The sequence below is a fragment of the Bombina bombina genome, chromosome 1 (assembly GCF_027579735.1).
Source record: "Bombina bombina isolate aBomBom1 chromosome 1, aBomBom1.pri, whole genome shotgun sequence".
In the NCBI taxonomy this organism is placed as follows: domain Eukaryota; kingdom Metazoa; phylum Chordata; class Amphibia; order Anura; family Bombinatoridae; genus Bombina; species Bombina bombina.
In genome coordinates, this window is record NC_069499.1 from 72,275,675 (window position 1) to 72,289,240 (window position 13,566).

Genomic DNA, 13,566 nt, shown 5'->3' on the forward strand with positions numbered 1-13,566 from the left:
CAAGTTCAATCTGATTGGCTGATCCAATCAGCCAATCAGATTGAGCTCGCATTCTATTGGCTGATCGGAACAGCCAATAGAATGCGAGCTCAATCTGATTGGCTGATTCCATCAGCCAATCAGATTTTTCCTACCTTAATTCCGATTGGCTGATAGAGTTTATTTAATTAATTTAATGATAGTGTAGGATTAGGTTTAATTGTAACTTAGGTTAGGATTTATTTTACAGGTAATTTTGTATTTCTTTTAGCTAGGTAGTTATTAAATAGTTAATAACTATTTAATAACTATTCTAACTAGCTAAAATAAATACAAAGTTACCTGTAAAATAAATATAAATCCTAAGATAGCTACAATATAATTATTAATTACATTGTAGCTATATTAGGGTTTATTTTACAGGTAAGTATTTAGTTTTAAATAGGAATAATTTATTAAAGTATAGTGTAGTGTTAGGTGTAATTATAACTTAGGTTAGGATTTATTTTACAGGTAAATTTCAGTTTATTTTAGCTAGGTAAGCTATTAAATAGTTAATAACTATTTAATAGCTATTGTACCTAGTTAAAATAAATGTAAAGTTGCCTGTAAAATAAAAATAAATCCTAAGATAGCTACAATATAATTATTATTTATATTGTAGCTATATTAGGGTTTATTTTAAAGGTAAGTATTTAGTTTTAAATAGGATTAATTTAGTTAATAATAGAAATATTATTTAGATTTATTTAATTAATATTTAAGTTAGGGGTGCGTTAGGGTTAGACTTAAGTTTAGGGGTTAATAATTTTATTACAGTGGCGGCGGTGTAGTGGGGGGCAGGATAGGGGTTAATAAATTTATTATAGGTGATGACGGTGTAGGGGGGGCAGGATAGGGGTTAATAGGTTTAATATAGGTTGCAGCGGGTTCAGGGAGCGGCGGTTTAGGGGTTAAACTATTTATTTAGTTGTGGCGAGGTGCGGGATCAGCAGGATAGGGGTTAATAATTTTATTATAGAGGGCGACAGTATAGGGGGGGGCAGGATAGGGGTTACTAGGTATACTGTAGGTGGCAGCGGTGTCCGGGAGCGGCGGTTTAGGGGTTAATACATTTATCAGAGTTGCGGCAGGGTCTAGGAGCGGCGGTTTAGGGGTTATTAACTTTATTGAGTTGCGGGGGGCTCCGGGGGGCCGGTATAGGGATAGAACAGTGTAGTTAGTGTGAGTGCTTAGTGACAGGCTAGCAATAAAGCTGGGAAAAAGCCGAAGAGCAGCGAGATCGGATGAGTGATAACTCTCACAGTCCGCTGCTCATCGCCCTGCGGCTTTTTGACAGCTTTATTTGATAACTTAGGCAAACGTATTCAAGGTCTGCGGTGGCGAAGGTAGGCGAGCTTAGGCGGGCGTATTGGGCCGGCGAAGGCAGAAAAGTAGACGGCTTGATAACTACCCCCCAATGAGTTATTTTCTTTTTTGATAGATAGATAGAGAGAGAGAAAGAGAGAAAGAGATATGTGTGTGTGTATATACAGTTTAAATGTGTGTGTGTGTGTATATATATATACAGTATATATACTGTATATACACAGAAATATAAAATATTATTGTTTGTATTGTTATGCTACAAAGTAGTATCCTGCCCCCCCTACACCGTCGTCACCTATAATAAATTTATTAACCCCTATCCTGCCCCCCACTACACCGCCGCCACTGTAATAAAATTATTAACCCCAAAACTTAAGCCTAACCCTAACGCCCCCCTAACTTAAATATTAATTAAATAAATCTAAATAATATTTCTATTATTAACTAAATTAATCCTATTTAAAACTAAATACTTACCTTTAAAATAAACCCTAATATAGCTACAATATAAATAATAATTATATTGTAGCTATCTTAGGATTTATTTTTATTTTACAGGCAACTTTACATTTATTTTAACTAGGTACAATAGCTATTAAATAAGTATTTAGTTTTAAATAGGAATAATTTATTTAAGTATAGTGTAGTGTTAGGTGTAATTGTAACTTAGGTTAGTTTTTATTTTACAGGTAAATTTCTCTTTATTTTAGCTAGGTAAGCTATTAAATAGTTAATAACTATTTAATAGCTATTGTACCTAGTTAAAATAAATTGAAAGTTGCCTGTAAAATAAAAATAAATCCTAAGATAGCTACAATATAATTATTATTTATATTGTAGCTATATTAGGGTTTATTTTAAAGGTAAGTATTTAGTTTTAAATAGGATTAATTTAGTTAATAATAGAAATATTATTTAGATTTATTTAATTAATATTTAAGTTAGGGGGGCGTTAGGGTTAGTGTTAGACTTAGGTTTAGGGGTTAATAATTTTATTACAGTGGCGGCGTAGTGGGGGGCAGGATGGGGGTTAATACATTTATTATAGATGGCGACGGTGTAGGGGGGGGCAGATTAGGGGTTAATAAGTTTAATATAGGTTGCGGCGGGTTCAGGGAGCGGCGGTTTAGGGGTTAATACATTTATTATAGTTGCGGTGGGCTCCGGGAGCGGCGGTTTAGGGGTTAATATGTATAGAGTAGCTTGCGGTGGGCTCCAGGAGCGGCGGTTTAGGGGGTAATAACTTTATTTAGTTGCGGCAGTGTAGGGGGGACAGATTAGTGGTGTTTAGACTCGGGGTACATGTTAGGGTGTTAGGTGTAGACAGCTCCCATAGGAATCAATGGGATGTCTGTCAGCAGCGAACTTGTACTTTCGCTATGGTCAGACTCCCATTTATTCCTATGGGATCCGCCGTCTCCAGGGGTGGCGGTTTGAAAACCAGGTACGCTGGGCCGTAAAAGTGCCGAGTGTACCTGCTAGTCATTTGATAACTAGCAAAAGTAGTCAGATTGTGCTGCACTTGTGTGCGGAACATCTGGAGTGACGTAAGAATCGATCTGTGTCGGACTGAGTCCGGCGGATCGAAGTTTACGTCACAAAATTCTACTTTTGCCGGTCTCGAGCCTTTGATAACTAAAGCGAATCAGCCTCGCCACAAATACGCTGTGGAATTCCAGCGTATTTGAGGTTGACGGCTTGATAACTACCCCCCATTGTGTAGTTCATTTACAAATCTAGACAAGTCTTAAGTCTCACTACACAATTACTTATTTTCTCTACATTTTGTGTTTAGTGGAGGATTTTAGACTTATTTTTTCCTCCCCATAAGTTTAATTGTTGGTGTGTGTGTGTATGTGTGTATATATATATATATATATATACATACACACACACATACATATAGTGTGTTTGGTATAAAATCCAAACATATATTACCATAACTGATGAATCTTTATAGCCTGTGTCTTAAAGGGAAATTGTTAAAGACAGATTTTGAGTAAAATTATTGTATTATTGGAAATAATATTATCAATATCCTTGTTTGTCAGAGCAGATATACTATACAGAGTATAAATAAAAAGAGAGAAGCGCTCAACCTGGGAACGAACAATAGCATAATAGCTTGTTCTATGGCTAGTTACCACCCTAGAAGCAGCCTCTTTTTGCTCAATATGTGCCTTTCACAGAGAAGAACTTTCCTGTAGCATATCAGTCTGATCCTGACTTCACAGTACAGTCCAGCCCCGAAATACCAGGCAATCCCTCTCTGAACAAGAGAAACAGCAAAACCCCAGACGTACGTTTCGGCCTATTGTGGGCCTCGTCAGTGAGGTGCAGCCATATCCCTCTAGGCACACTGAGCAACGGGTCCACGTCTGGATTCCCGCATCACACTTAGGGAGACTTCACTAAGTGTCATAATTTGCATAAATAAAAAGAGAGAAGCGCTCAACCTGGGAACGAACAATAGCATAATAGCTTGTTCTATGGCTAGTTACCACCCTAGAAGCAGCCTCTTTTTGCTCAATATGTGCCTTTCACAGAGAAGAACTTTCCTGTAGCATATCAGTCTGATCCTGACTTCACAGTACAGTCCAGCCCCGAAATACCAGGCAATCCCTCTCTGAACAAGAGAAACAGCAAAACCCCAGACGTACGTTTCGGCCTATTGTGGGCCTCGTCAGTGAGGTGCAGCCATATCCCTCTAGGCACACTGAGCAACGGGTCCACGTCTGGATTCCCGCATCACACTTAGGGAGACTTCACTAAGTGTCATAATTTGCATAAATAAAAAGAGAGAAGCGCTCAACCTGGGAACGAACAATAGCATAATAGCTAGTTCTATGGCTAGTTACCACCCTAGAAGCAGCCTCTTTTTGCTCAATATGTGCCTTTCACAGAGAAGAACTTTCCTGTAGCATATCAGTCTGATCCTGACTTCACAGTACAGTCCAGCCCCGAAATACCAGGCAATCCCTCTCTGAACAAGAGAAACAGCAAAACCCCAGACGTACGTTTCGGCCTATTGTGGGCCTCGTCAGTGAGGTGCAGCCATATCCCTCTAGGCACACTGAGCAACGGGTCCACGTCTGGATTCCCGCATCACACTTAGGGAGACTTCACTAAGTGTCATAATTTGCATAAATAAAAAGAGAGAAGCGCTCAACCTGGGAACGAACAATAGCATAATAGCTTGTTCTATGGCTAGTTACCACCCTAGAAGCAGCCTCTTTTTGCTCAATATGTGCCTTTCACAGAGAAGAACTTTCCTGTAGCATATCAGTCTGATCCTGATTTCACAGTACAGTCCAGCCCCGAAATACCAGGCAATCCCTCTCTGAACAAGAGAAACAGCAAAACCCCAGACGTACGTTTCGGCCTATTGTGGGCCTCGTCAGTGAGGTGCAGCCATATCCCTCTAGGCACACTGAGCAACGGGTCCACGTCTGGATTCCCGCATCACACTTAGGGAGACTTCACTAAGTGTCATAATTTGCATAAATAAAAAGAGAGAAGCGCTCAACCTGGGAACGAACAATAGCATAATAGCTTGTTCTATGGCTAGTTACCACCCTAGAAGCAGCCTCTTTTTGCTCAATATGTGCCTTTCACAGAGAAGAACTTTCCTGTAGCATATCAGTCTGATCCTGACTTCACAGTACAGTCCAGCCCCGAAATACCAGGCAATCCCTCTCTGAACAAGAGAAACAGCAAAACCCCAGACGTACGTTTCGGCCTATTGTGGGCCTCGTCAGTGAGGTGCAGCCATATCCCTCTAGGCACACTGAGCAACGGGTCCACGTCTGGATTCCCGCATCACACTTAGGGAGACTTCACTAAGTGTCATAATTTGCATAAATAAAAAGAGAGAAGCGCTCAAACTGGGAATGAACAATAGCATAATAGCTTGTTCTATGGCTAGTTACCACCCTAGAAGCAGCCTCTTTTTGCTCAATATGTGCCTTTCACAGAGAAGAACTTTCCTGTAGCATATCAGTCTGATCCTGACTTCACAGTACAGTCCAGCCCCGAAATACCAGGCAATCCCTCTCTGAACAAGAGAAACAGCAAAACCCCAGACGTACGTTTCGGCCTATTGTGGGCCTCGTCAGTGAGGTGCAGCCATATCCCTCTAGGCACACTGAGCAACGGGTCCACGTCTGGATTCCCGCATCACACTTAGGGAGACTTCACTAAGTGTCATAATTTGCATAAATAAAAAGAGAGAAGCGCTCAGGGATATGGCTGCACCTCACTGACGAGGCCCACAATAGGCCGAAACGTACGTCTGGGGTTTTGCTGTTTCTCTCGTTCAGAGAAGAATTGCCTGGTATTTCGGGGCTGGACTGTACTGTCAAGTCAGGATCAGACTGATATGCTTCAGGAAAGTTTTTCTCTGTGAAAGGCACATGTTGAGCAAAAAGAGGCTGCTTCTTGGGTGGTAACTAGCCATAGAACAAGCTATTATGCTATTGTTCGTTTCCAGGTTGAGCGCTTCTCTCTTTTTATTTATGCAAATTATGACATTTTGGGAAGTCTCCCTAAGTGTGATGCGGGAATCCAGACGTGGACCCGTTGCTCAGTGTGCCTAGAGGGATATGGCTGCACCTCACTGACGAGGCCCACAATAGGCCGAAACGTACGTCTGGGGTTTTGCTGTTTCTCTCGTTCAGAGAAGAATTGCCTGGTATTTCGGGGCTGGACTGTACTGTCAAGTCAGGATCAGACTGATATGCTTCAGGAAAGTTTTTCTCTGTGAAAGGCACATGTTGAGCAAAAAGAGGCTGCTTCTTGGGTGGTAACTAGCCATAGAACAAGCTATTATGCTATTGTTCGTTTCCAGGTTGAGCGCTTCTCTCTTTTTATTTATGCAAATTATGACATTTTGGGAAGTCTCCCTAAGTGTGATGCGGGAATCCAGACGTGGACCCGTTGCTCAGTGTGCCTAGAGGGATATGGCTGCACCTCACTGACGAGGCCCACAATAGGCCGAAACGTACGTCTGGGGTTTTGCTGTTTCTCTCGTTCAGAGAAGAATTGCCTGGTATTTCGGGGCTGGACTGTACTGTCAAGTCAGGATCAGACTGATATGCTTCAGGAAAGTTTTTCTCTGTGAAAGGCACATGTTGAGCAAAAAGAGGCTGCTTCTTGGGTGGTAACTAGCCATAGAACAAGCTATTATGCTATTGTTCGTTTCCAGGTTGAGCGCTTCTCTCTTTTTATTTATGCAAATTATGACATTTTGGGAAGTCTCCCTAAGTGTGATGCGGGAATCCAGACGTGGACCCGTTGCTCAGTGTGCCTAGAGGGATATGGCTGCACCTCACTGACGAGGCCCACAATAGGCCGAAACGTACGTCTGGGGTTTTGCTGTTTCTCTCGTTCAGAGAAGAATTGCCTGGTATTTCGGGGCTGGACTGTACTGTCAAGTCAGGATCAGACTGATATGCTTCAGGAAAGTTTTTCTCTGTGAAAGGCACATGTTGAGCAAAAAGAGGCTGCTTCTTGGGTGGTAACTAGCCATAGAACAAGCTATTATGCTATTGTTCGTTTCCAGGTTGAGCGCTTCTCTCTTTTTATTTATGCAAATTATGACATTTTGGGAAGTCTCCCTAAGTGTGATGCGGGAATCCAGACGTGGACCCGTTGCTCAGTGTGCCTAGAGGGATATGGCTGCACCTCACTGACGAGGCCCACAATAGGCCGAAACGTACGTCTGGGGTTTTGCTGTTTCTCTCGTTCAGAGAAGAATTGCCTGGTATTTCGGGGCTGGACTGTACTGTCAAGTCAGGATCAGACTGATATGCTTCAGGAAAGTTTTTCTCTGTGAAAGGCACATGTTGAGCAAAAAGAGGCTGCTTCTTGGGTGGTAACTAGCCATAGAACAAGCTATTATGCTATTGTTCGTTTCCAGGTTGAGCGCTTCTCTCTTTTTATTTATGCAAATTATGACATTTTGGGAAGTCTCCCTAAGTGTGATGCGGGAATCCAGACGTGGACCCGTTGCTCAGTGTGCCTAGAGGGATATGGCTGCACCTCACTGACGAGGCCCACAATAGGCCGAAACGTACGTCTGGGGTTTTGCTGTTTCTCTCGTTCAGAGAAGAATTGCCTGGTATTTCGGGGCTGGACTGTACTGTCAAGTCAGGATCAGACTGATATGCTTCAGGAAAGTTTTTCTCTGTGAAAGGCACATGTTGAGCAAAAAGAGGCTGCTTCTTGGGTGGTAACTAGCCATAGAACAAGCTATTATGCTATTGTTCGTTTCCAGGTTGAGCGCTTCTCTCTTTTTATTTATACTATACAGAGTGCTTGCTGAATATATTAAATACAACTATGCAAATTGACATTTCTAGCAAAAAGAAGATGGATATTTTTGATCTAAAACATATATACATCATATATTTGGTTATATTCAATATAGAATATTCACCTTCATACACCTCTTCAGGCGGCACAGAGGTGTCCATTGCCCCTTTACATCCTAAGACAGCTTCACCCGAGAAATTATGTTGGACAGCATCTTCTCCCATTGCTTAAAACGAATTGGCCTACTAGAACCACCACCTGTCCCACGTGCATATTTTGCTTGCTGAGCCATCTTTGATTTGCGATGCTTGATGCTTGCTGTTGAATGATTGCGGCCTAAGCAGCTGACTGCCACTCTTATATCCTCCCACAATTTGTTGCATAAACCGGCCCTTAAAGGGACACTGAACCCAAATTTATTTCTTTTGTAATTCAGATAGAGCATGCAATTTCAAGCAACTTTCTAATTTACTCCTATTATCAATTTTTCTTCGTTCTCTTGCTATCATTATTTTAAAAAGAAGGCATCTAAGTTTTTTTTTTGGTTTCAGTACTCTGGACAGCACTTTTTTATTGGTGGATGAATTTATCCACCAATCAGCAAGGACAACCCAGGTTGTTCACAAAAATGGGCCGGCATCTAAACTTACATTCTTGCATTTCAAATAAAGATACCAAGAGAATGAAGAAAATTTGATAATAGGAGTAAATTAGAAAGTTGCTTAAAATTTCATGCTCAATCTGAATCACGAAAGAAAAATTTTGGGTACAGTGTCCCTTTAAGTTAGGGTTCTTCTGTAGTATATCAGTCTGATCCCGCCTATTATGGTCAGTCCAGCACCGAAATACCAGACAATTCCTCTCTACTCCCTCTGTCCCCCTCCTAACTCATTTAGGTCTATCCATCCCTTTCTCCTACCTTACTCTAACTTAACACTAAAGTCCCTAGCTTACCTACCTACACTAATTCACCTAACTAAACACTAAATTAAATATCTCCAAAACTAACTACCTAACCTATCTAGACCCTAACTATCACTAATCTATATCCCTGCAAATAAACATAAAAAGGTGTGGGTGAAATTAAACAAAGGGATGTAAATGAAAAATGGGATGGGCTAAATAGTCAAATAAAAAATAAATATAATAAGTAAATAAAAAATAAATTTAGGATTAGAAAAAAATTAGAGCAAAATAAAAAGGGATGTAAATGAAAAAAGGGATGGGCTAAATAGTCAAAAAAAAAAAAAGAAAATAGAAAATATATATGAGATTAGAAAAAAAATCAGAGCAAAATGGACGTAAATCAAAAAAGGGATGGGCAAAATGTATAAATGAATAAAAGGAAAATAAAGTTATGTAATAGTTAAGGAAGGGTAGTTAAAGGGGAGATGGGAAGTGAGATAGGGGGTTAATGAAATGGAAAAAAAAGGAAGATGGGGATATGGGGGGTTAATGAAATTAAAAAGAAATGTGAATGGGGGTAGTTATCAACGTGTCAACTTTCCTGCCTTCGCCGGCCCAATACGCCCGCCTAAGCTCGCCTCACATCGCCGCCGCGGACCTGAAAAATTTCGCCTAAGTTATCAAATAAAGCTGTCAAAAAGCTGCGCACCAAGTACGGGGTGATGAGCAGCGGACTGTGAGAGTTATCACTCATCCGATCTCGCTGCTCTTCGGTTTTTTCCCAGCTTTATTGCTAGCCTGTCACTAAGCACTCACACTAACTACACTGTTCTACCCCCTATACCGGCGCCCCAGGAGCCCCCCGCAACTCAATAAAGTTATTAATCCATAAACCGCCGCTCCTAGACCCCGCCTCAACTCTGATAAATGTATTAACCCCTAAACCTCCGCTCCTAGACCCTGCCCCAACTCTGATAAATGTATTAACCCCTAAACCGCCGCTCCTAGACCCTGCCGCAACTCTGATAAATGTATTAACCCCTAAACCGCCGCTCCCTGAACCCGCCGCAACCTATATTAAATTTATTAACCCCTATTCTGCCCCCCCTACACCGTCGCCACCTATAATAAATTTATTAACCCCTATCCTGCCACCCACTACAGCGCCGCCACTGTAATAAATTTATTAACCCCTAAACCTAAGTCTAACACTAACCCTAAAACCCCCCTAACTTAAATATTAATTAAATAAATCTAAATAATATTTCTCTTATTAACTAACGGCTAGATTTAGAGTTTTGTCGGTAAGGACCCGCGTAGCTAACGCCGGCTTTTTTCTGGCCGCACCATAAAAATAACTCTGGTATTGAGAGTCCACATAAAGGCTGCGTTAGGCTCCAAAAAAGGAGCGTAGAGCATTTTTAGCGCAGCTTCAACTCTCGATACCAGAGTTGCTTACGCAAGCGGCCAGCCTCAAAAACGTGCTCGTGCACGATTCCCCCATAGAAAACAATGGGGCTGTTTGAGCTGAAAAAAAACCTAACACCTGCAAAAAAGCCGCGTTCAGCTCCTAACGCAGCCCCATTGTTTGCTATGTGGAAACACTTCCTACGTCTGCACCTAACACTCTAACATGTACCCCGAGTCTAAACACCCCTAACCTTACACTTATTAACCCCTAATCTGCCGCCCTCGCTATCGCTGACCCCTGCATATTATTATTAACCCCTAATCTGCCGCTCCGTAAACCGCCGCTACTTACATTATCCCTATGTACCCCTAATCTGCTGCCCTAACATCGCCGACCCCTATATTATATTTATTAACCCCTAATCTGCCCCCCACAATGTCGCCTCCACCTGCCTACACTTATTACCCCTAATCTGCCGAGCGGACCTGAGCGCTACTATAATAAAGTTATTAACCCCTAATCCGCCTCACTAACCCTATCATAAATAGTATTAACCCCTAATCTGCCCTCCCTAACATCGCCGACACCTAACTTCAATTATTAACCCCTAATCTGCCGACCGGAGCTCACCGCTATTCTAATAAATGTATTAACCCCTAAAGCTAAGTCTAACCCTAACACTAACACCCCCCTAAATTAAATATAATTTTAATCTAACGAAATTAATTAACTCTTATTAAATAAATTATTCCTATTTAAAGCTAAATACTTACCTGTAAAATAAATCCTAATATAGCTACAATATAAATTATAATTACATTGTAGCTATTTTAGGATTAATATTTATTTTACAGGCAATCAGATTTTTCCTACCTTAATTCCAATTGGCTGATAGAATCCCATCAGCCAATCGGAATTCGAGGGACGCCATCTTGGATGACGTCATTTAAAGGAACCGTCATTCGTTGTTCAGTCGTCGGCCAGGATGGATGTTCCGCGTCGGAGGTCTTCAGGATGCTGCCGCTCCGCTCCAGATGGATGTCGATAGAAGATGCCGCCTGGATGAAGACTTCAATCGGATGGAAGACCTCTTCTGCCCCGCTTGGATGAAGACTTCAATCGGATGGAAGACCTCTTCTGCCCCGCTTGGATGAAGACTTCTACCGGATCATGGACATCTTCAGCCCCACGCTTGGGCTTGGATCAGGACATCGGAGGAGCTCTTCAGGACGGATCGGTGAACCTGGTATGGTGAAGATAAGGTAGGAAGATCTTCAGGGGCTAAGTGTTAGGTTTATTTAAGGGGGGTTTGGGTTAGATTAGGGGTATGTGGGTGGTGGGTTGTAATGTTGGGGGGGTATTGTATGTTTTTTTTACAGGCAAAAGAGCTGAACTTCTTGGGGCATGCCCCGCAAAGGGCCCTGTTCAGGGCTGGTAAGGTAAAAGAACTTTTAACTTTAGTAATTTAGAATAGGGTAGGGAATTTTTTATTTTGGGGGGCTTTGTTGTTTTATTAGGGGGCTTAGAGTAGGTGTAATTAGTTTAAAATTGTTGTAATATTTTTCTTATGTTTGTAGATATTTTTTTATTTTTTGTAACTTAGTTCTTTTTTATTTTTTGTACTTTAGTTAGTTTATTTCATTGTAGTTATTTGTAGATATTGTATTTAATTAATGTATTGATAGTGTAGTGTTAGGTTTAATTGTAGGTAATTGTAGGTATTTTATTTAATTAATTTAATGATAGTATAGTGTTAGGTTTAATTGTAACTTAGGTTAGGATTTATTTTACAGGTAATTTTGTATTTATTTTAACTAGGTAACTATTAAATAGTTCTTAACTATTTAATAGCTATTGTACCTGGTTAAAATAATTACAAAGTTGCCTGTAAAATAAATATTAATCCTAAAATAGCTACAATGTAATTATAATTTATATTGTAGCTATATTAGGATTTATTTTACAGGTAAGTATTTAGCTTTAACCCCTTAATGACCGCAGCACTTTTCCATTTTCTGTCCGTTTGGGACCAAGGCTATTTTTACATTTCTGCTGTGTTTGTGTTTAGCTGTAATTTTCCTCTTACTCATTTACTGTACCCACACATATTATATACCGTTTTTCTCGCCATTAAATGGGCTTTCTAAAGATACCATTATTTTCATCATATCTTATAATTTACTATAAAAAAATTAAAAATATGAGGAAAAAATTGAAAAAAACACACTTTTTCTAACTTTGACCCCCAAAATCTGTTACACATCTACAACCACCAAAAAACACCCATGCTAAATAGTTTCTAAATTTTGTCCTGAGTTTAGAAATACCCAATGTTTACATGTTCTTTGCTTTTTTTGTAAGTTATAGGGCCATAAATACAAGTAGCACTTTGCTATTTCCAAACCATTATTTTTCAAAATTAGCGCTAGTTACATTAGAACACTAATATCTTTCAGGAATCTCTGAATATCCATTGACATGTATATATTTTTTTTTAGTAGACATCCCAAAGTATTCATCTAGGCCCATTTTGGTATATTTCATGCCACCATTTCACCGCCAAATGCGATAAAATACAAAAAATCGTTCACTTTTTTACTAATTTTTTCACAAACTTTTGGTTTCTCACTGAAATTATTTACAAACAGCTTGTGCAATTATGGCTTAAATGGTTGTAAATGCTTCTCTGGGATCCCCTTTGTTCATAAGTAGCAGACATATATGGCTTTGGCGTTGCTTTTTAGTAATTAGAAGGCTGCTAAATGCCACTGCGCACTACACGTGTATTATGCCCAGCAGTGAAGGGGTTAATTATGGAGCATGTAGGGAGCTTTTAGGGATACTTTTAGCTTTAGTGTAGTGTAGTAGACAACCCCAAGTATTGATCTAGGCCAATTTTGGTATATTTCATGCCACCATTTCACCGCCAAATGCGATCAAATTAAAAAAAAAACGTTAAATTTTTCACAATTTTAGGTTTCTCACTGAAATCATTTACAAACAGCTTGTGCAATTATGGCACAAATGGTTGTAAATGCTTCTCTGGGATCCCCTTTGTTCAGAAATAGCAGACATATATGGCTTTGGCGTTGCTTTTTGGTAATTAGAAGGCCGCCAAATGCTGCTGCATTTCACACTTGTATTATGGCTAGCAGTGAAGGGGTTAATTATGTAGCTTGCAGGGTTAATTTTAGCTTTAGTGTAGAGCTCAGCCTCCCACCTGATCCCTCCCAAACAGCTCTCTTCCCTCCCCCACCCCACAATTGTCCCCGCCATCTTAAGTACTGGCAGAAACTCTGCCAGTACTAAAATAAAAGCTATACTTGGGCTTTTTTTTGTTTTGTTTTTTGGCATATTTACATATGCTGCTGTCTAGGATCCCCCCTTAGTCCCCAACCTCACTGATCCCACACCAAACATCTCTCTAACCCTCCCCCTCTGCCTTAATGGGCGCCATCTTGGGTACTGGCAGCTGTCTGCCAGTACCCAGTTTAGTAACAAATGTGCCTTTTTTGTTTTAAAAATACCCTTTTCTATAGTGTAGCTTCCCCCCCCCAAGACCAACCCCCCACCCCTTCCAGATCCCTTAG